The sequence below is a fragment of the Molothrus ater genome, chromosome 2 (genome assembly GCF_012460135.2).
Source record: "Molothrus ater isolate BHLD 08-10-18 breed brown headed cowbird chromosome 2, BPBGC_Mater_1.1, whole genome shotgun sequence".
In the NCBI taxonomy this organism is placed as follows: Eukaryota; Metazoa; Chordata; class Aves; order Passeriformes; family Icteridae; genus Molothrus; species Molothrus ater.
This window is the reverse complement of record NC_050479.2, coordinates 20,115,257-20,137,822: the sequence shown is the minus strand read 5'-3', so window position 1 is coordinate 20,137,822 and position 22,566 is coordinate 20,115,257. Positions and strand designations below refer to the sequence as shown.

At 39.6% G+C, this 22,566-nt stretch overlaps 1 protein-coding gene across 2 annotated transcripts in view; it reads right to left on the bottom strand.

The window, feature by feature from the left end:
- Positions 1–22,566, bottom strand: part of MID1 (midline 1) — a 325,446-nt gene that overhangs the window by 151,009 nt on the left and 151,871 nt on the right. Inside the window, exon 1 of one of the 2 annotated variants that reach the window (XM_036388509.2) lies at positions 21,179–21,330. The exons of the other annotated variant lie outside the window; for it this stretch is intronic. The gene's annotated coding sequence lies outside the window, so the exon portion shown is untranslated. Of the gene's footprint in view, positions 1–21,178; positions 21,331–22,566 lie in introns of those variants that run through there. 2 annotated transcript variants of the gene reach the window in all.

The window sequence follows — 22,566 nt, the reverse complement described above, 5'->3', positions numbered from 1 at the left end:
GAATAGGATTACATCCATATACAACTGATAACCTGACTGTGGTCAGGGAAAACAAAAAGAATCTTCCAAGCTTGGCTAATAATTTAGTTGGATACATTTGAACACCTGTTACTATAATAGTGTTTGCAATCAGTTTGGAGTAAGATTGAGCAAGAAAAAATGTGCTTGCAACTTCCAGATCTGCTTTTACAGCTTGTATCCAAAGAGATTCCTGGGAAATGAATTAATATTTTGCAGTCTGAGGCAGCAAATTTTTATAGCAGGTCTGAGCAACAGGGTAGGAATTCATGGAAGATAATATATTGAGCAGATCTAAGTACTAAATAGACACTTTCCTTATGTATTTTGAAGTGCAGAATATTGCATATTTCTGGAACGAAAAATGGACATAACATGTTGTACTTGCAAGGTGTTACCATGTTAACAACTAGAGAACCTTCTGTTAAAACTATTAATATGTGGCTTATCACTTCATAAAAGCTTGAAGTCACAATGCAACAACAATAAGCACATGTGGTACATATGAAGCCAGTCTGCAAATACAATAATAAGCATTCAGCAAGAGGCATTTTTGTACTGTAGTTACCTGAGGTAAAATTGTCATGCTTGTTCTACAATCACCACTTGTGTTACTTACAAAATGAACCCACCCAGATTCATTCTGTATTTGGGCTCCTTTCTGAAGTGCAGGAAAGGCTTTTGTTGTCCCCTTGCTCTTCAGCACACACCAAACCTGACTTGGGAAGTTTGAAGGTGATGGTGAAGTCATCTGCCAGAAGGCTTAGCAATTTTAAGGAAATCTGTTCCCAAAGCTGCAGCTGACCCTCTGTTTACCAAGATAGACATCATCCATCATAATGATTCTGTCACTGGTGTCAGTATTTGGGTAATTGTAGCACTTACAGGGTAAGTGCAAGAATAAACATGCAAAAGTAGATGGGGTGATAAATTATGAGACAGAGATGGGAAGAGGAGAAACTTCAAAAATTTAATGTAAATCACAGAATCATTTAAGTTGGAAAATACCTTTAAGGTCGAGTCCAGCTATTAACTCAGCACAGCTAAGCCCACTACTAAACCATGTCCCTACGCAGGGTAGGTGTTTTTATGCACTTTTAAATACCCCCAGGGATGGTGACTCCACCACTTCCCTGTCCCAGTGCTTGAGTGTTGTAGTGCATTTTTATATTTTGTAGTACTTTGAAGTAGCTTTGTTTTGTATCCCCATATTTTTCCCAAATGGTTTATCCCAGACTGTACCCCCCTCCCTTTACCTGTGTTATCCCTCTCCCGGGATGAGATCATCCCCAAACCCCCACCCTGGCTCTCTGTCAATCACTCAGCATCCCATCCCTCCATCCAGAAGTTTCGGTCCAGTTTGTCGAGTGACTAGCCCGAGGCCAGGGGTCAGCCCCCCAGCCTAGTCCCATACGCTGTCCTAAATGTCTATCCCCCAGTACCCATCCCTTAGGGTCACTCATTGGTTGGTAAAATGTTATCTACTTTTGGTTTCCACCTCCCTTTAAATGTGACCTTGGCCCATCTCCCAGGGCTCTCGGCAGGAGGCCCCTGAGGTGCAGGAGCTGCTTTGGGATCCTAATAAAACCTTGGATTAACCCCTGCTAAGAGTCGGCCCTTTATGTTCTACCGATGTCTCTGGTGTCTCTTGTGCTGCACAGGCGCCCAGCCCAGGTGCCCTCAGCACCATCGGGGCACACACAGAGAGTGTCTCCCGCTGTCAGCCCAGGTGCCCTCAGTACCCTCGGGGCACACAGAGAGTGTCTCCCTGCTCAGCCCAGGTGCCCTCAGTACCCTCGGGGCACACACAGAGAGTGTCTCCCTGCCAGCCCAGGTGCCCTCAGCACCCTCGGGGCACACACAGAGAGAGTCTCCCCGCTCAGCCCAGGTGCCCTCAGTACCCTCGGGGCACACACAGAGAGTGTCTCCCTGCCAGCCCAGGTGCCCTCAGCACCCTCGGGGCACACACAGAGAGAGTCTCCCCGCTGTCGGCCGTGTTGGGGCTGCTCCCCCCGGTGTCTGCCGACTCGGGACTGGCCCAGGGCTCCTGAGAGGCTCGCAGAGGGACCGAGACACTTGAGAACTCGCACACCTATGTTAAAACGGAACAACGAGCTCAGGAATACCGAACTGGTGCATCCACACAAAGAGAGGAGCGGGGCCGGCCGGGGAGCAGGGGCGCGGTGGCAAAGCTGAGTGCAGCACCTTGATCTTCTAAATGAGGATTCAGTGCTCAGAAGCTGTAAAAGCAGCATGAATAGTCTGCCATTTTTGTTTCCCTGATGATTCAGATAAAGCAGGAAACTGATGGTGTCTTCCAGATAAGCATATATATCAGTTTCGTAGCATTTGTAGAAGAGAAATTCACATTAAGCTTTAATAAGTGCAGTAAGTGTCCCGCTCCGGGAGATCTCCGGGGCCGCTGCTCCCTCCGCCCGCCCCGCTGGGCACAGCCTGCACCGCTCCCACATCCAGCGGCTCAGAAAGGAGCAGGAACCTCTCTGAGAGGCAGATGTGACACCAGTTTCTTGAAGAAACTGCACAAACTTTCTGTTTGCAGGGAAAATCTGAACAGTTTTTGGTTACTTCTCATCTAAGCTTCAGATCCAAACTTAGCAACCATAAAATGCATTTTTAAAAATCATATATAGCAGACGGTTCTTTCATCTTTAACACTGTAAAAGATCCACTTCTTCCTAAGATGACATCAACTCCACTTCTAAACTTTTCTGATGCTAAAGCTGACTTCTCCACACAAAGAGAAGATAGCTTAGGTTCAAACCAGCAGCTGCTTTTCACCTGGCTTTAATGGCTGTGGAGGAAACATACTGTTGCTGCATTCCAGGAGTTGCATTTTATGCCCCAGCATTACCATATCCGTGAAGTCTCTGTGCTGTAATTCCTCCGTACTTAGAGTCTTAAAAGGCCACAAGTTTGCATACTTGAAATTTGTGATATATTTTCTTCCCAGCATATGCCTACCCCCTTGAGACACAAGAGTTTCTGTTAAGGACCAGCTTTCTGCTTGCAAAAATAAAATTAAATCACTGAACTCTGACCATTAATGCAGTGTGTTCCACACTAGCCTATAGCAACAGAATATCCTGACAGTCAGCATAAGGGGGGGATAAATCACCAGCAAGTAAACCTTGAGATAACTCAAACTATTCACTTGGATATCAATCCATCTTGGTCATTTTCATATTCCTTCTGTCTTTCCTAATTTAACATGTACATTTTTCTTTCCCTTCAAAAGCAAAAAGCAGTAAACACAAATGCTGAATTTTTGTATCAGACAAAAAACCAAGTTTTGAATGTCATGTCCAGACAGGTGAGAAATGTGCTCAATACCAGGGCGGCTATCATATAAAATGGAAACAATATTAGTCCACTAATTATTACATCCTCCAAGATCCATGCTAAAACCAGGTTTCCTCATAATGAAACAAACTTTTATCCCCATCTGCACTCACTCAAGATTTCTGTTGCTCATTTCTTCCTAGATACAGAAACAGTAAATATTATGAAATTTTGGCATATATCCCCCTATTTCCACCTTTGTGAATGATCGGTTTCATATGATTTGTGGATGTGAACAGGTTGAGTCTTTACCACTCTGAAAAATATGCAAACCTAAAAGTATCCATACAAGTTTGACCTCCCCTGGGAGATAGATTTATTGATCTTACCAACCCCTTGCAACCCCCCAAACAAAAAACAATACAGCTTAACCTTCAGATGAAACTTCCTCTCCAAGCTCATCCATTTGCAGTACTTCCTCTTAGGAATTCTTCTATCTTAATTCAATTAATTCTTCCTCCTACTTACACTTCCTTTATTTTAGGGGTAGGGAATGAAACTGCATTTGCCACAACAATTCAGCAGAACTTTAGCAGCTTTGGACAAGCAAGTGGGACAAGAGCATCCTGCCACTCCTGTGTGTGTCCAAGAGCAAGGGTGCTGACAAACGATTAGCTGATATCATATAGTTCTTATTTTCAGTCTTGTGAAAAAGACCTCTCAAATGAGAACAAATTTTATTCCATTGAGGTTTTAATATTTCTTTCTATCTTATCAGCCCTAATTATTATGATGTTGTGGTGATTTAACTTAGGAGTGTGGGAATTGCTGAGGGATGTGCTTATTTTTCTAACAAAAGTTCAGGCATGCTATTATTAGCAATCTCTGGTATGTCATCAATGTCAAAGGCCAAATACTTTCTTGAAATGTTTAGGAATCAAGTTTATTCTGAATCTGAAGAGTCTGTTCTCACTCTGCCATTCACGTGCACACACAGCAGCATGCTGCAAAAGGACTCCATCTTGCCAGAATGCTCCTGAACACTCCCAGTGCATCTGTTCTGAGTGTTCAGGTTCTCAGCAGGACAAATATTGACTTCAGAGAGCAGACTAACCTCCACAGCCAGTGTTTCACAAATACTGGAACTGGGAGCCTGATTTTAACCAATTTTAGAGATCACTTTACACCACATACAGCTCCTTGCATACCTAATTGTACCTGCCAGTTTAGTACCTCAGTAATACTCAGCCAGCTGCCTTAGTGTGTCACCAAGAACACAAAGTCAAATAAGACACACAGGGGTATGGACATAAAATTCTTCAAGCAATTGTATTATCAGGTAGATCAAGAAGAGGGTGTCCCTGACCACTCCCAAGATCTGTCTCAGAGTGCAGCACAGATCTACCACATCACTCTGAGAGCTGCCTCTTAACAGCTCTGGGCTTCCTCACAGACTTTTGGATTAAACCTTCCCGGTCATATTTTATGAAGAGGGTGACCAGTGTGAAAATCAAACCTGAAAGAAGTAGCCATTCTTTCATTTAAAACTGGCAATAGATTTTTCAACCAAAAACTTTTTTGTCTTTTTCATCAGGGTCATTTACAGAAAATATGAATGGCAGTAGCAAGCCCAAGCCTTTTCTTTCCCAAGAAAAGGGTTAAGTAATATAATTATTTCATCAGAAGCAGTGGCCATCTGTTATGCTTTATAAAAAGACTGGCAAACAATGTTAAAAACATCCATTACATGCAATAGAGAAGAGAAAAATATGTTTATTTAGCAAATGTTAATGTTTCTGAAAGATGTTTGATTAGAGTCTGGAATTTATCATCACTTGCTAAGCTCAGGCTAGAAGCCTAGCACCATCAACACATATTGTCAACAGGCATTAGCAAACAGTTTCATCTCCATGTGAAAAAAACACTGATTAACCTCTTCCAACTACATCACTAGGTGTATCATCCTCCACAAAACATAATATATGCATTTTTATATCCTCTTCCAAGAAATATCTGTCTAATCTCTTAGTAATTTTTTCCTGTGTAGTCTAAAGACTTTAAAAAACAGTTTTTAGAAACAAAAAGACAGGAGGGCTTTCAAGCAAAAACAAGTCTTTAAACCTTCACAGGAAAATTTCATGCAAGAAGAAAGTGTAATGTGATTATGAGTCAGAACAAAAACTGAAATGATTTATTAATAAAAAAAGGCAATGTCAAAAAGCATGTAGTGCAAGTGCAAAACTGAAAGTAAGCCGTGGTTTCTATTTTGATTGTTTGCTTCTCAACAAATAGATAAATACTCTAAAAAAGCCCCAAACCACAGGATAGTGGAGCTTGCCTGCTGCTGCTGTGGCTGCCAGATATCATAATGGATATTCTAATGGGGGAAGAGAGAATGATGCTAAATTGTTTTGGTGCTGTTTTGCTACAACCCTACTTAAACAAAGCAATGGCTTTTGTGCTGGGAAAAGGAGGGGAACAGGGGAAGAGCAGACACACACCTTTATAAAAATGTGTATACACATATACACAAAAAGCTCCATTTGAGTCAAAGGGTAATATCAACTAGCTAGTTCATGCATAATGCAGTATTTCCCCAAAATCAGAAACTTGTGGGAGAAGCAAAGCAGAAGGATAGCAGGGGTATATATAAAAGGGAAAACTTTCCCACATGTGTTTCATTCTATACTCACACAAGCAAAAAAAGAAAATTTTTTTTTGCATATTGTAGGCAAAAGGGGTGAAGCCAAGCTCTTCCATTTGACTTAATTTAAAATAATGGGGATTCAAAAACTTTCAGGACAAAACTCTCCCAGTAGCAATCTACCTGCTCATGGGTTGGTTTATAACACCTCCAGTGTTACCACACCTCACCTTGAGGTGAGTTTGTCCTGTACAGGTCCTGACTGTGAAAGATCCTTGCTGAGGAACGATACTCATCAGGCCAGGAACTGCAGAACCCTGCACACGTGGCTGAGAAGACCATGTAAGTTTTATGATCTCTCTCTTCAGAGCACATTACTGCTTTCTGATGGCTTCTGAATTTCCTGTTACTCATTCCACGTTTGTGACTTACACCTACCTGTCTTGAAACACGTTAAAAGGGCTGTAAGATTTTATTTCCTCCCAGACAGAGCAATAATTAAACATAGCAGGCTTTAATATTTGAATCCATTTCAAGGGAATGAGGATACACTAGAGGCCATGGGAGGGACATGTGCTTTGTGAATGAAAAGAGCACATGGAAATGCTTTTATCCCATTAGCACAGGCACTGAGGTTGCTCCAACACAGCTGCAGCTGTTGAAGAAGAGTGTGCAGGCTGAGATGAGCTCATGGTTGGATCCAAATGGGACAAGGGTCCTGCTCTCTTTTCAAGGACGATCACCGAGGAAGAACAAGCTGTTCACTGTATTGTCCCTCCATCACTATTCTTTAATTTTCCAGGAATTTAATGCCAAGCAGCCACTCATAACCAATTTTGGCCCCATCTGTGCCCATGAGTCATTAACTTTTGCACAGTATCTCACATCTTGTTACCATTTGACATGCCACAACCATCAAATTAACCCTACGCAATGCTTGAGTGGGCAGCTATAACAATATAGAAATTTGGAGCACAAACAGCAATCCCCAACACACACAGCATAGGAGCAGTCCTGTCACTGGGACTATATATATTCTTGGTCATGTGTCTCAGAGAACATTCACAGACTGCTATAACTGAGATGTTACTCTGTGGGATAATGAGGAGTTGCCGTTCCTTACAGTTCTGTCACAAAGCTTAGGCTATTTGATCTTTTCCGTGAAGCCTCAGCTCCAGATACCAAATCATTATGTGAGAACTGAAGATTTATTTTCTTTTTTGAAAGGGATTTAGCCTTTAGACTGTTACAGAGTGAGAGCTGACAGTCTGACCTGAATATAACCCCTACAATTTGAAAGCCAGAGGCTAGAAAAAAGGAATGCAGAATTGTCTTTAACATGTTATGATTTTTAACCTAAAATATTATGATTGTCAAAGAGGTGGAGTCTGGCAGGAGGTTAATGCTTTTTGAAAGTTAGCTCTCCTCTACAGGTAAAAAAAGACCTCATTTTGTGCTCATGCCAGCCTAGGCAGAGAGCTCCTGGAAGGGATAATATGTCTTGTGATAGCCAGAAGGGTGCTGCAAGCTCCCTTCCTACGCAGAGGAGGGTGTGCAAAGCATCCTAACTTTCAGGTTAAAACAGCCTGCTGACTCCTTGGCATTCATTAGTTTTTGCTCAGGCTTTAAGTGGGAGGGACTACAGAAATCTTTGTTCATGAGCCAGCCCATTTCCCACACCTGTTTGCTGTTTGGAAGGGGAGATACCAAAAAGACACTAACCACATTGATCCTGAATGCATTCCCTTTTGGAAAAAGCAGTTAACTGTACAGTCAAAGTTATCAGCATTTTAAGACTTTCATTTTCTGCCCTGCTGACCTTCCTGTAGCCCATCACTGCCAAACTCTTTTGTGTAACCACACATGTGTGTACGTTTCTGGGGTTTATATTTTCCCTTTTTTATGCCGTATCACACAGAGCACAGTAACCATGGCAGCCAGCTTGTGGGGACAAGAGAGCACCTTTGGCCTTGCTGCCTGGTTTGCCAGGAGATGATGGGTGCCAGTGAGTGTCCCACAGGAGCAAAGAAGGGCAGCTATGCCCAGGGAAAGCTGCTCCTTCCCAGCTAGGTCCCACACCTTAGCCCTTCATGCCACTTCACTCAACAGCTGGAGCAGACAAGTCCCTTTTCCCAGAGGTCTTGCCTTGACCTCCTTTCCAGCTTTTCTTTTTCTTCCCCTTGGAGCAGCACCCTGACTGCACTCCCTCATGAGATGGCTTTTGCCTGTGACCACTGGTATGATCTGAAAAGTAAGGCAATTGTTCCCTTAACTCTAACTAAAACACTACCGTTTAGAAACCTCTGGGCTTCTTATCATACCTCCTCATTTTGTTTTTATTTCAGTTCCTACTGCAATACCAAGTGCAAAATCACAGATTAATAGGGAGTCTTGGGTGAGTTAATGAGGCAAAATGGGCCCCAGTCACTACATTGTTAAAAAACCTGGGTCCTGCAGCAGCAGTATTGATAGCCTTCACCCTCACCTAAAAAAGAATAACAGGCAGGAAGAATATGTAAACAGAGTTATATAGATATGTATAAAAAGCAAGCAAGCAGGCATGCAAGAAAGCAGTTCAACGAATCAATTAAAGTAGGGCTGTTAAATAATCATATATCAGAGTTGTAAAAGTAGTGTGGGCAGTCTGTATGGATGTTTGTAGGTATGTAATCTTATTATGATGATAATTACTTAAGAATGCTTCCCATTTTCCTGTGTACTGTAAGGCAGAGACTAAACAGGAAGAAAACCCTTGATTGCATCCAAGCTATTCCACCCAGACTACAAAAGTCACAATGTCCTGGCACTGCCCCAAATCAAATCCTATCACTTCAAATGCAATAGCAGACAGATACACATGTTATTGCTTATTTTTATAGTGAAAATACTGAGTATATAATCCAGAAGCCTTCTATTAAATGTTTTAACAAATTAAACAATTCAGTAAATATAATCAGATAAATCCGACCTTGATGTCAGTAATATGAAGAGAGACTGGTAAACAATGAGAACTATGTAGTCACTGCAAGAAAGATAACTCACAAATTGATTTAGAGGGGAAATTACAGGCACATGCAACTATCATGTTGCATCAGAAGCAGATTATGAGAACCCACAAATTCTAAAATTGTTCAGTTGGTGAAGTCAGGAATTTCCAGCTAAATACATTATCTCCAGATAATGACTGCCCCTTTTGCCTTAAAAACTTAACTTTATTTGGGCTCCAGGGGCTTATCAACTCCCACATCCTTTCAGCTACCCCAAATCTCACTATGAGCTTTACAGAGGAATCTCCTTGCTCAGCATTTCCCCCTTGGTTGGGTTCTTATGGCAGCTCTTCATTGCTCCATGGAGCGTGATCCACATACCTTGCTGTTCCAGTCACTGGGGACTTGAATTAGGGTGGCACAGTGAAGGTTTACCCACATCACGGCAAGAAGCAACAGAGGAGGAGCCCAATATATTGGAAGCACTCATAAAGCAAGTTAAATGAGACAATACTGGCTCTGAATTCAAGCTCCACACAAGATTTGTCAGCTCAGGTGAGGCACACACCCCCAAGTCCTGAGTGCACGGAGACAAAGACAACTCAGATGCCTCTGCTCAGGCAGCACAGGTGCCTAAAGAAGGCACTAGAAAACTGCCCACCTTGCTTTGCTGCTTAGGAGGGTTTTCCCTCCAAATGACTGCACGTATCCTACTACACTCTGTATCCTAACTCTGTCACAACTGGACTAAAGCATTTCACACTGTAAGGCCAAAGCTGAAAAGATGTTTTGTTTTTCAAAACTAACACCCAGGTCTTGCTGAATGGTCAGAAGACAAGGCCTAAGGGAAAAGAAGTCAAAAGTGTTAAGCCAGTGGATAAAAAACCTCTCAAATTTTGCTGGCAACTTTAATGCATGTAAGAGACAGGGAGAAAGAGGAAGCAGAAAAAATATAACTCAGTATTTTTGGTCATTATTGCTTTTTTATGAAATCAAGCTCTGCTCATTGGAATGCTTTGTATCTCCTGCTAAGCACCTAATACCTTCTCAGCCTTTCTTCATGCTCTGTGTGCTAGCAGTATCTCATTTACATCCTTATAAGGTGCTTTGAGCAGTAACAAGTATGAAAGGTGCTATAGAAAACACTATTCTGTTCTCTCATATCCTAGTTAACTTTCAAAACCAAAATACTGCACTTGGATGCCCACATGCAGCTTTGGCTGTAGCCATTGGGAGTTTTCTGCCTAAATCTGCAGGGATAACATGGACATTTATGCTTTTAAACTGCTCAGATACTGGGGGTGAGGAGGATGGGGGTGGGGTCCTTTCCCTTGGAGTAATTTTTAAAAAATTCCTGCATCATACTGCATCCATTTGAATCTCCTAAATGTTCATATCTGCAGCAGTCCTGTGGGTCACCTGCCATGGAAAAAAAATTTCCCTGGACAAAAAGGTATTAAAATATTTTATTACAGACATATACTTTTCAGGCCTTAAACCAGATTAAATATATGAGAATTCCTAGAAGTCTATATTGTTCCCCTCAAGGATGCCAGACTTTATTTACAAAGCTTATATATTGCTATAGCAAGGAGTTTTCATGGATGAAAACTGCTCAGGGCATTATGATGGATGGATGGATGGATGGCAGTGAATGGGAAAAAAAACCACATAGAAGCTCCACCTGGCTGAATGGCATTAAGATTCCCCATGGGAGGCATGTGAGGATGCAAGGTTTTTCTCTACTGTTTGCTCTAAAAATGACATACATGCATACATACATATATACATAAATGAAATCACTCACAGCACTCAATAATTTATTTGCTTCATCCTGGGCATGAATGTGCTAGAATAATAAACCACCATATGGGTGATAGTACAGTCACTACCAGTGATTCCACACTATTGTAGCCTTGCAATAAGATACCTTAATCTTTGTTTCTTTTGAAAGATCAAAAGCAATGGACACATATAGCCCTGCTTTAGAATCATATTTTCTGTTGCTTGCTTTTCCCAGTATTAAAAAGAGTCAACACTCTGGCTATGGCTACACTCTCAAGGGCAGAAGTAAATCTAGCAGAACAAGGATTCCAAGTTCTAAAGATGCTAATGGCAAATACTCACATGTGTGTAAATAATTAATTGCTTTCTTGCAAATAAGTACAGGATTTTTGTTCTTTGTTAGTGACCCCAAGGATTGTTTTTTCTGTGAGAAATAGAAACATTTAGGATTGTATCTTCCTAGTCCATGACTAATTTATAGGCTCTCGTGGCGTCAGCTGCAAAGATTCAAGATTCAATTTGTCACCCCAGGCAATTCCCACTTTAAAAGATGATGCAGGTATTCTGCAGAAATAAATAGAGGAAAACATTAATGGTGTAAAACCAACAGTAGTATCCCCTATGGAGGTCTTATCTTTCAAATTCATAGAGACACATCAAGATATTGAATGCCTTTGTACTGGTCTGGAAAGAACATAAAGCCCTCTAATGATCTCCTACAGAAAAAAACCAGAGAGAATTAACACCACATTTTTCATGCTGAACAGTATCAGCTACAGCTGGTTGGGTTTTTTTGGCATGCTTTTTCCCAGCATTTTGTTTGTTGTTTGGTTTTGTTCTTTTTTTGGTTGTTTTTTTGTATCATATTGTGTTGTTTGGGGGGTTTTTTGTTTTGATTTTTTGTTTGTTGTTTTGCTGGTTTGCTTGTTTGTTTGGGGTTTTGTTGTTGTTGTTGTTTTTTTGGTTTTTTTTTAACTTTAATTTTTTTCAATTTGAATCTTGTAGCATTTCCAAGCCTACAGCTCTATACAAAGATGACAACATAGAAATGGCATAACAGAAATTCAGACATCTAACAAAATAAAATAATTTTCCCCCATTTTTTACTTTTTCCAGATAGATCACCAATCACATAAATATTTACTTTCTGTGTATATGCAGCTCAATGGCTGCATTGTTAATGACTCCAATTGTACTCAAACAAATGTGTCTTGTTAATAAGCCCCCACCTGCTTCCCCAATAGGTCTCCCTGGGACTGATTCTGGGAAAGCCTCTTCTCATGGGGGAGAGATGAGCATATGTGAAGGATGTCCTGACCTCTGATCATGAACACTAGAGACCTGCTTGGCTCAGAAATTCCAGAATCAGATCAAAACACTGAACCTCTTTGTTATCCTTTCTGTACAGTGGGAGCACTTTGTACAGATTTCCTTATGCTGAAAAATACTGTGCAAATGCAAGTTAATTACATGTAACTACTTGAATACTTCCAGGAGGATGACTGATTATGGGGATTTAACAACATGATGAATTCTGTGTATGAGACATAACATTTTTATCTCTTTTCCTATTTGAAATTCATTGTAAGCACTTACATGGAAAAACCACACTACTGCAGAAAACATTTGTTCACTCTTAGGACTTGCAAATTCAGTATCTTAAGAAAATGCTGTTCACATAGCTTCATGACATTTTAATATTTTGCTTTGCTTCTTGATTGCATTCACTTGAATTTGATATTTAATCTAAGAACTCAAGAAACCCTTAGAAAATAATGTTCTAAGACTGTTGAAAATAGGTACCATAACTTTCCAGAGAAAAACAGGTTACACATTAATATACACTTTTTACTGTTAACAATTAATTTTGAAGAGTGATTAAGTATTTTACGTGTGTCTCCTCTTTAAAAACATTTGCAGTCTATGTGTGTAGGGATGGTATTTTATGTTCTTTAAATGTCAAGATAGTTCTGCAGACTTTAACATAATGACACCAAATTTAAGTCATTAAAGGAGAGATTTATCTCACATTTTAAACACTGAAATTAGGGGTTAAATCTAAGTACGTGAGCTTCTGCTGTAATGCAGAAAGACACAAACCTCCAGAAGGCACGAATGAAAAGACTTATCCTTTAGAATTAACAATGAAACAATCTGTCATTTTGATTCATGGAGGTGAGCAAAGATAAATCTCCATTTTTAATTAGTTATCCAGGATGAATATCAGAAGGAAAAGTAACAAGGAATAATATAAAACATATTAGTAATATGAATCTAATAAAAGATGAAACAGAACCCAAGCACAGTTTCCTCTGTTGATGTTCAAGAGGAGGTAAGGTTGAAGTTAAAATCATCTGTTAGAAAAGTTTCCTTGTGGATTTAGACAGAACAGTTTCCAGCACTATTCTCCATAGCTAAAAAAATATCCAAACTCCAGATACAAAAATCATCTCAAGAATCAGTGTTTAAAGGTTTAAGATGCTTTCCCTTGTATTTTCTAGACACTAAAACTGAGATTTTTAGCTTTAGTCATGTTACTCATCCAAACAGCCCTTTTCAGTTGCCACATGACATCTGTAGCCTGCAGTAACCTCAGTGGGAGCTCTATCAATATGTGTTTAGGCTTTAAAAAATTGTACCCATCAATTCCTATGTACTTAGGCCAAGAAATGTTGGTAGCATCCACATTAATGCAATATGGCAACTGCAGATAGCTGCTGAATTTTTTGAATGCCTGGCTCCACAAAGATTAAAATTGCTCCTTTTTAGCCTAAGATATTTAAAGTTCTATATGTCAAGGCAATTTCTATCACTCCATATTTCAAGCCATGATTTTTTTTTATGATGGCAAACATTACAGCTTCAATAGCCTTATAGGCTTGCTTTTCACAAAAGGATTCAATACAAATTCTCACCATTCATCTGAAACTTACAATATATTTAGAAATGCAATTAAAATGTTTTTATAATTATATACAGAGTAGTTATTTTGTTTAGTGACCTGAGTTGAAGGGAGCAGGGTGGTTTGTACTACAAACATGAGCATGAAGTGAATATTTAATACCAAGAAAAAAAACCTCCAAATAAGAGTCCAGACTGTCACTAAAACCTACAAGAGTGGATTGCAAATAATGCAGCCCTTGAGAGGATATAAGAAAAAACAAGATATTGGCAGGCAAGTAGACCAAGGAAGCTTCCTGGATCTTTTCCACTAATAAATTCTCTCAATTTTGGCAAGAGGTATCTGTAATTTGTAAGTGGTTTTGATCTCAGGGAAACTTTCCTGCATTTCTGCAGTGAGAGAAAACTTTCTATATGGGAGGCCGTGCTATCAGTCCCTTCGGGTGGAAGGCCAGAATAGAATTCAACACTCATGCAGTGACTGGTACTGGTTTCAAAGATAGTTCTTATCTCTTCTTCTCAGAAACCAAGCAGAAAATCACAATGTTGTGCCTGATGACAGTAGAAAATATAAGGTCATAAATTGCTCCCTGTTTTTCTCAGATGCCAATTCCACACAACAAAACAGATGTTTTTCTCTCTGTCACCACCAGCGGCTCTTACACCGGCTATCATGAAAGCAAGGACAGAAATTACACAGTGCACATGTTATTTGCACTTTTATTCTGCATACTTGTGATAGTGGGAGCATATAATAAGGGAGATAATTTTCTGCTTTCATTCAATAAAAGAAACATTTTTCCCATTAAAATCAAACATTTCATAACAAAATTCTCCTTTTGAAAATAAAAATAAATATACACCTAACATTTCCATCCACATAGTATTGTGCATATTTTGCAGCAGTGAAAGATGTACAGCAAGGAATCAAATATGGAAAAATTCTAAACGTTTCCTTGTCCCACTGGGTGTTAGTCCTCAGGCAGGCCAGCTTTTGAAAACAATATTTGATAGGATTCAAGGAATTTTAAAACATATCTGTGTGGAGAAAGTTGATTTTTACTTGTAAAATAAATTAGCTGCAGACTAGCAAGCCTTTAAACAAAATATCAGGAGAGACATTGTTACCAGAGATGAAGTCCTGCCCAGCAGGTTACTCAACTACAAAGGCATACTTAAATTGTGCTTATCCCAATTCCATGTGGGCTCCTGTGGAGAGATTCCTGGGGCTGCATACATGTGGAACTAATCAATCAGATAAAAACATCCACAGTTCTTAAAAAACGTGTTCTGTGCTCAATGTGATTTTGGCACAAATGTGTTATTTAATATCATACCTGATCCAGGTTACAAATTGGCTGGATCAATGAAGATGCTTTGCTATCTCAGGTGTTCTACACGTGGTTTTAACTAACTTCCCTCATTAGAGCAATTGTTAAGGTCTTAGCTTTAACAATGCTATAGAAAACAGCTATTGAGGAACCTGTACTTGCTTGGCAAAAAATCTCAGGGGTTGGAAGACAGGCACCAGTACCTCATTATGTGCTTCTGGCTAATTAAGATGTTGACTGAGCCTATGTTAATCAAGGTCCATCAAACTATGCTTAATTAATATGTAAATTGGTAAAACCTTCCACAATTGCCCTACCATCTGAACTCTGGCTAAGGGCCCCAAACCAGACAATGACTTCTAGTTTATGTTTTCAGTTCAGGAAATAATTTTCTGAAAACAAAGGAATTTAGAGGTGGAGTGCAAATATATACTGTTACAAAATACACATGGATACATTAGACAAACATTATAGATATGCATAACAACGTGAAAGTTTAAAGATGTGTCAGCAAAAGGACTTCATGTGAATGACACATAACAAAAGGAAAGCATTTTTTCCTCAGATTAATTTCTCAGAGGTGATGGTCCCATGCAAATGAAAAAGAGAGGTACATCTAGAAGTCAGTTCCAACCACTTAAGAGAGAAGTTATGCCAAATTAGTTTAATAGAATATTATGTTAGATATCTTGAAAAAAACTGTTGGTTAAACCTCTTTTAGTCTGGACACATATTAGCAGAACTAAGAATAACCTTAGCAAAGCGTGATATTCAGATGACCTGAGATATAATGAGCATGCCTGATGTTTTCTATCAACTAGTCCTAGAGGTTACCAGCTCAGCATCTTACCAAGGCCACATGAATCATCCAAGGAGTCTGTCTCTCTTTGGCTAGGGGTTTATACACAATTTAAATAATTGAGATAAGGTCTGTATAGGTCTCATTAGCTTACAAAGCCAATGAAGAGTCCTAATTTAAGCATTCAAAATAGGTGCCTTCAGAAGATGGGACAAATACAATTTCCTCCTTCCTTCCTGCTTTCCTTTTTCCTCCTATAACAGTGAACAGGAACACTTTAATGCTAGTCCATAAATAACTCTTTTGCTTCAATAGTAGTGACATAATAAAAACATGTAATAAAAACCAGCAATTATTCAGATTGTGTGTGGCTGCCTGTAGACAGGCTAACTGTGAAAGCTGGCACTATAAGCTGGCCAGTGATCACTGAGTCCACATGAGCAGTGGAATGAGAAGAACTTCTGAGATGGTCTCCCTGCTGAGGGGTCTATACATAGGGGCCATATCAGAGGCCCTGTCAGAGCTACTTCTCCAGAAAGGCAATGTGTCACAATGTCCTGTGTCACCTCTCAGTCCCATGGGGGTGTCTGAGGTACCTTAATGCGTCTCAGGTGGCACCAGATTCCCATGTGTGGGCAAGAGAATTGTACTTCAGGTGTCAGCTGTCACTTGAGTGGAATCAAATGTGGACATTTATGCACAGTTCACCCAATTTTGATAATCTTAATCTGGAATTGAATGCCAACCAGGTTGCATTGCATGTTCTCCCAGCTTTCGCTCTTACTGTTCTCTCAGCATCCACTGACATTTCAAAACACTTTCTAGGCAATTTATTGACTTAGAGAGCAAAGGGTGTGTAGTACAGAAATATTTATAAAATGGAGTAGCACTCAGTGCAAAGTCTAGTATTTAATAGAGGAGCAGAGGCAGTCAAAATTCATTGTTCCTTCATTTGCCTTCTGAGAATGCTCTGAAAGTCCTTGAGGTCCCAAAGTCTCAGTTCTTACATCAGTTCTTTCACCAGTTCTACACTGAGTTTGCACTGGGTAAGAAGGACTAAATCAGGAAAAAAATCCTGCATTTTTGTAATGTAGATGAGTTTTGACTGACAGGTTGACCCTTAGCTTTCTTTATTTAGCCCTGAACTATGATACTCCTATTCATGGAAGTAAAAATAATCCATTTCACTATTCTGTCTGTATACAATCCAGAAAACTTCAAAAGTCCTTACAAATCTCCATAGATGTCAGCTAATAATGTACTGGGCATGGACAGACTCAGGTATTGTTGGAAGCTAAAAGTTCTTTCCCCTTAGGAAATCACTGGTGGTCTTTTCCCAAAGTGTCAACCAAAAGATCCTTAAAATTTCAGTCACTTTTAATTGGGTAAGACCACACATCTCTATAATTTCACTCTGCATCAGCTATGACAGAGCATCCTGTCCAGTCTGACACACCCTGTGGTCTGAATTTTAACTTTCAGTGGACCAAAAGTCAATCTCTAAAAACATGGAGGTTTATCATGGAAAAGTAATACTACTTTTCTAGAAAGAACTGAGATTTCAAAGATGAAGATTACTTACATCCAACCAGGAGTACAACATGCTTGTAAATGTTACAACTTTTCAAAAAGGAAGGGTTATGGCTACATATTATTGAAGCATACCCCACTTAAGAGAGGGGATGCAGTGAACTCTTCAAACCTCAGTCATATATCATTACATCTCCCACAGATCATACATTCAAACCATCCTACAGATGATCTTCTAATCAGCAGTTCAATATCTGCCTGTTTACAATGGATTTAAAAACAAGAAAATCCCAGGATATGGAGCACACTGTGATTCTGAGGTGCTGGAGGATGTGCATAACAGAATGATGCACCAGCAATCATGCAGATTTCCCTCACAAAGTTTTGAAAGTTACAGAGACATATCTAGAAACTATAAGTATCATTGAAATATATACAAGAAATACTCCAAGTGTTCTACATTCTATTATTTCATGAATAAAAAATATCAAATTGGTAACTGACTACTTTTACAGCATTTTTAAAAAATTGATAAGTGACAATTTTAAAGCAGCATTCAACTTCTTTTGTTTTGTCAGGCAAGTGGGATCTGTGCTTGCTAATTCCCATCCCTTCCCACCAGACTGGACCTCATGCTGTTTACTGTTTGCAACATGGCAGCTTCCCAGGAGAGCCCAGGTGTGTTTTCCTCCTGTTAAGAATAAGACAAGTAGAATCCTTCTGGAGTATGCTTAGCCTGACTCAGTGACATTCACTTCAGGTAGTAATTCCTAGGAAGATGGGCAGCCTTCAGGTCTAAGTGTAAGATTTGTGAATCCTCTAACAATCCTAATAACAAACATAGAAAGGGTTTAGCTAACATGGACAATGTTTGATGTTTGCATGAGTCTTTTCAGACCTGTTCAAAGAAGAGATCTCACAGTGGTGCAAGCTAGAGTACAAGTAAAAGAATACTACCAAAACCAGCTGGGAAAAAATCTGCAGTGTGCCAAGTACATCTTAATAAATTTTCGTCAATGTTTATACATCTTTATATAAGTATATATATAAATAATATAGAAGACACACCCCCTTTTCTTGTTGGGGTTTTTCTTGCTCTACATGGTGCTTATGTGACATTTGGACCAAGAAATGGGAAAAAAACTCACCAAAAAATCACCAAGTTCCAGAACAGCACCAGTGTGGCAGGTCTACCTCCACAATTTCTTTTACAGAAATGTTTATGTGTTTTCAGAATCAATATTACTGTTTTGATCTGCATAAACCTTTCAGTTGTGACACACAGCAGATAGCTAATGACTGCTGGAACATGTTTACATTGCTCTAATTTTATAAATGAGTGTTATGTTTGCTTATGTGTTTCTCTCTACCTTTGGAATTTTGTTCTGCTTTAACTTAACAAAAGACATTTATAGGCAAGACTTACTTCTTTATGCATAAATGTGATGTTGGTGGTGATCAAGGCCCTTTTTCCAACAATAATGGCCGTATGAAGTCCATCTCTGCTTTTAAAAATAAAGTATCTCTGCTTTTAAAAATTGATGGGATAGACAATTCTCTGTTTCTGGTAATTTCAGGACTCTTCGGCAAAAGAATTTTAGTATAGTTGTATAGTTCCTTTACCATGCAGAGCTATAAAATCAGTTGTGAGTTCTTTTAAGTTAGATGCCTATTTTTTCTCCAAAATACAATTTGGGAATTTAGAATTCATGAAAACTAGGAAAGAAGTATCAGCAAATACATCTCTTTTATCTCTGCAAACTAAAGGATGCTGTTGAACAGTTTAGAAACACTGAACCAGAGTAATTTCTGTTTTGGAGAACTGAGGATCCTTAACTGGTGTATCAATTACCAGAGAAGGCATCCTGCTTCTTGTTTGTTTGCAGTGAAACAAGGGATGTGAAATAAACATTGCACCCTGGAGATACTGTTACCTTTGGCTACATACAACCAGGAGAAGCCTAACCAGAAACAGCAGCTTATTGTCATTTGCTAGGACTGACACTTATCACTAAGAGTAGGTACAAGTATGTGACAAAGACCACTCTAAATTCACTTTTATTTTTAAGATAAGGAGTACCTCATAGTTGTGGTGGTATTTCAAGAGTCATGGCCATATCTAGTGGTGCAACACTAAAGAGATTAATTAAGTTTCCCTTGCTTCTAAAGCTGTTAATAAGCTAAAGAGAGGGAACATTTTTATTATAACTCCTAAAACACTGCTGTCACATTCTTATATTAGTACTGCATTCGTATGTTAAATCACTGAATTTTTGTATCCTTGGGCCCCTCTAGCAGATCTCATTAGTGGTTGTTTTTGTGGAGATTTTTGTTTTTAAGCCAAAAGAGAACCATAGTAACTGTGCATTTCCCAAACCATTTCATTCATGAATGGGAAATGAGTCTCCAAATCTTTACTCACATGAGTAACCACATTGATATCCATGGGCCTTCCATTATTAGCAGCTAGAACTGTGAGTGTAAATCTTCAGGATTTGGATGTGGCACTTCATTACTTCATAGGAGTGAAATCTGTAGCTGAAATCAATAGCTAAGCATGTGAGGCATATAAAAGATACACATTCTTTCATGGAGGTCTGATTGCAATGCATCTCTCAATTTTGTTTCGGCATCAACAAATAAGCATATCATTGTAAAGAGACACACAGACTATAGGCAGTAATTACAAAGACACATTTTAGATAGACGTTCTAGCCTCAATAGAGGAGTTGGGAATAGTCCATCAGAAAGAACAGAATAATAGTGAAAAAGGTCAACACTTCTTGAAAAACTAACATACTAAGTCAGAGACCAAGTTTTTGGTTCTCTGTCAATCAGTAGTGTAACAGTTGTCAATCATTCCCCCTTACCTTGTTTGTGATTTTTGAATGGGCACAAAAGAAACTTTTGTTGGTAATTATGGCCTTTACAATTCATCTGAGTCACAGGCAGGATTTTCAGAGCCTGCCTGTGGAATAGGCATGGTGTACCCCAAGCCGCGCTCACGTATGTCCGACCAATTCAAGCTAAAGTTTCCCACGATAATATGAAAGGAAATAAAAGATTCTGACCAACACAAGTCACTATTCTAGAAATAACAAAAGGAACAGGATAGCCAGGATCTTGTGGTTTAACACTCTTTTTTTTTTTCTTTTAAGACGATAATATGATAACTTTCTTTTGGAAGGGTGCAGTTAGACAGGATATGCACCTGTGCATCTGGATCTCCTGAAAGAGTATTTCTATTCTCTGCCTAACCACATGCTTCCTATTACACTGATATTCTGCTAAAATTTACTGCCAAGAATTAAGGCTTCTTCATTTATTTTTTTAATTCCTGAATTCCCCTAGGATTTTTTCTTTCCTCAAATATTTTCACCTTCCACAGATAGATTTTTGTTTTGTTTTCTTTGGCTATCAATTTATCTTGGCCCTGCTGAAAACATGAAAAGATTTGTGAAGAAAGGTTCTCACATAAAACCCAGTTTTGGAGTTGATTCAGCAAAGTAACAGATCTGATAACATCAAAGCAAGAACATCTGAAACTAAGAATTAGGCAGAGCAGATTTTTCAACAAATTGCAACCTCTATAAATTTACCCATTTCCAAACAGCCAAATCTGTTTATTTGCTTATTTTCCTAGCTTTGCCGAAGGAAAGGCTCAAACAACTTTGGGAAAATACCAGCAAAGTTGTTGAGCGGAAACCAGCCCCTGTGCTGTAAACAGTGCCTCTCCCCAAAGTGCAGCTGCACAAAGCAGAGACAATGCAGGGACCCTCAGCATCATTAACCAACTTCCCTTCCTCACCAAACAGCCGCTTCGATAAAGCAATCACAATAGCATCATGGAACAGTAGAACAAGGAAAAAAAAAATAACCTTACCAGCTTCTCCTACAGTACACAGCTGAAAGGAAAACAAAACCCCCAGCTGCCGTTTCGCATGCAATTGGTCTCTGAGAATGAACTGACTGAAAGAACTATGAAAGGCTAAAGTCTTTCGGCCCCTCTGTTCAGCCTCTCTTCAGCTCCCACTCTCCGAGCTTCCTCACAAAGCCATTCTCCTACTCCCTAATCCTCGCAGAGGGAAAAGCAGCGCGCACCAAATGACTTCAGCAGGAGCGATGCTCGGGGGGTGGGGAAGGAGATGCTGCTGGCACCGCTCAGCCCCAGCCGCGCAGCATCCCCAGGGAGAGCAGCCACAGCGTGCCAGGCACCGGGCAAAACACCCACCCCCTGCACGACAGGGCAAGGCACGGGAAAGTGCCCATCTCCAGCCATCACCCTCCCAGCCACTCATTTCTGAAATGAGAACACCCCGGGTGCTTGCAGGAGTCCCCCGCATGCATCTCAGTTAGCCTGCACTGAAGTAATTGAGCTTTTTTTCTGCTTTTAAAATTAGCACGTGACTTCCTAAAGCTCTTGGTGGGCCTTAGATGGTTTTCACAAAAAAAGTGCAAGTAAATCTTAAATATTTCAAACAGAAAAAAAAACACCCAAAAAACAACAAAGATGTTCACCCAAAAAATCAATACCAAAATTATAAGAAAAGAGACCCCAACAGACACAAAATCAATAACATTATGAGGCACCATATTAAAAAACCACTGGTGCCTCACTGAAATGCTTCTGATAGCTAAAATCAGAACAAGTAATTGGATATTTTACAATGAGAAAAGGATTCTATCTTCACTTACAGTTTATGTAAAAAGAGACAACATTTTTAATACAAATTATCTTGAAAACATGAGAAAGATATTGAGATAACATCCCCTACCTAGCCTCTGCTTTTCAAGAAAGCATTAAATCTGCTAAAGAAACACTGTTGTCATAATAGTTTTTAGCACAAGTTTTACTTGTCCACAAGATGCAAAGAACCCAGAAACAGGCAGCTGCCACAAAGTAAATCAAAGACCTAGAAAAGCAGATGGCATAATTTCACATCTTAAATGTTGGCTGTGAGCCTTCCAGTAATAATTTATAAGGAGACTTCCTCCTGCCTGTTCCTCTGCTTGGCAGCACGCTGTTTGAGCCTTTCAAACAAAATAAATAGACTTCAAGCCACCAGCTTCACACACACTAACACTTACCAATGCTATTTCAACCTGACACAAGCTGACTTTGTTCCTCTGTGACCCTGGAGAGAAAACCAAGGTGACAGTTTGATGGATGGGATCTCTTTTCACAATGTGGGTTGTGACTTCACAGCCCTGTCTCCCCATTATTGCTCAGCTGAAGGAGGGGACAGGAGCAGAGGAGAATCTTCCACCACA